This window comes from Olea europaea, unplaced genomic scaffold (genome assembly GCF_002742605.1).
Source record: "Olea europaea var. sylvestris unplaced genomic scaffold, O_europaea_v1 scaffold1775, whole genome shotgun sequence".
NCBI lineage: Eukaryota > Viridiplantae > Streptophyta > Magnoliopsida > Lamiales > Oleaceae > Olea > Olea europaea.
The window spans coordinates 39,624-41,130 of NW_019235481.1; the positions used below are offsets into that span (position 1 = coordinate 39,624).

The 1,507-nt window shown below is 36.8% G+C and overlaps 1 non-coding gene across 1 annotated transcript; it reads left to right on the plus strand.

The window, feature by feature from the left end:
* The first annotated feature begins 380 nt into the window (after positions 1-380).
* TRNAG-GCC lies at positions 381-451 on the plus strand. Its single transcript has one exon. It is a non-coding gene; the product is annotated as a tRNA-Gly (tRNA).
* The last annotated feature ends 1,056 nt before the right edge of the window (positions 452-1,507 follow it).

Consider the following 1,507-nt stretch of genomic DNA (forward strand, 5'->3'; position numbering starts at 1 on the left):
AAAAACTGGTGCATGTCTAAATTATAAGATAATTGGTGGACGTTGCATGCATATATAGCCGTCCATTTTGATTTGGTAAAGCAAAAATTAATACTGTCTACTGCTTGGAAAAGCACATTTAACATTAAAACAAAATAAGTACTAGAACCAAAAATGAGAATAGACTTTGAGCTTGTTCGAGTTTATTGTAATGAAGAGAAGTAATGGGCCCCACAACATGCCGATATATATATTCGCCACTCGTAGATTCTTTAAGTATTAAAGTCCTCATAGAACTACCCTATAATCTTCTATGGGTTATACCACACTTTAAATTTCAAGATCCTACGTTTAAAGTTTTAAATCTTGAAATATAAAGAGAAGTGCCATATGAACATGTAGCACCAGTGGTCTAGTGGTAGAATAGTACCCTGCCACGGTACAGACCCGGGTTCGATTCCCGGCTGGTGCATTGAACTTTTCATTTTTTTGTTTTTGGCCACTAAAATTTCGGTCACCAAAGTTTGCTCCGTAGCTGGTCCTCCACTTCCGTCACTACAGTATGCCTCTCCTCCTTTTCACTGAGTTTGTAAAAAGTTACATCATCATCTCGTTCAATGCCTTGTTTGACAACCATTCATTCAAAACTTTTTTTTCTCGTATTTATTTTCAACCACGCATTTTCACGATAAAATATTCTACACATAAATCCAAAATCTTTTCCTACTTTGTAACTACACATTCTCCAAAAATTTACTATCCAAAAACTCTTTCTACACGAAAAATGGCAGTCAACCACGGGCAATGTCTAGTAAATGAATAAAGCGTCAAACGCGTTTTCTCCAAGAATTCCAGAAGTTAAACAAAAAGGGATCAATGCACTGGGTCGGGTCACTCCAGTAGTCCAATAACATAAGCCTAATAAATTGGGCTCAGAATTTTGGCAACCGAATCGACTCCACACTATCTCCCAGGCAGGAAGTTAAAGTTGCACTTATCACATGATAGAAAGTGCGAGAATCTATGGCTGACCCTGAGCAATTTTTTCCCACTTCTGATCTCCTTTTTGGAAAAAATAAATAAATAAATAAATGATATAAAGGGCCAGAATCCATGGCAGGCCCAGAATTTGTAGGGAGCCAGATGAACCCATCAAAACATAGTTATTGGCCCGACCCGACCAAGGCATCTGGTTACCAGATTTCTATTTGAACTGCTGAGTCACTGGTTGGACTGTTGGGCGATGGATTAATACTTGTAAAATTGTATAAAATTTTCCAATGAAATCGCCCAGATATAATATAGAAAACGGTACTCAGTACTACTAATGACTACGTATCGTTATTCTTATCATATATATGTTGCAAGTGTCGGCAGTAGCACGAGACATGAATCTTGACCGTCAAATAATTTGAGATATGAGTAATTCAACATCATTTTGTTAATCATGAAAAGGTCCATTTCACAAAAGTTAGATTAGTGATACAGATTAATAGTAGCCATTAAGATATAAATATATAGTGCGGTG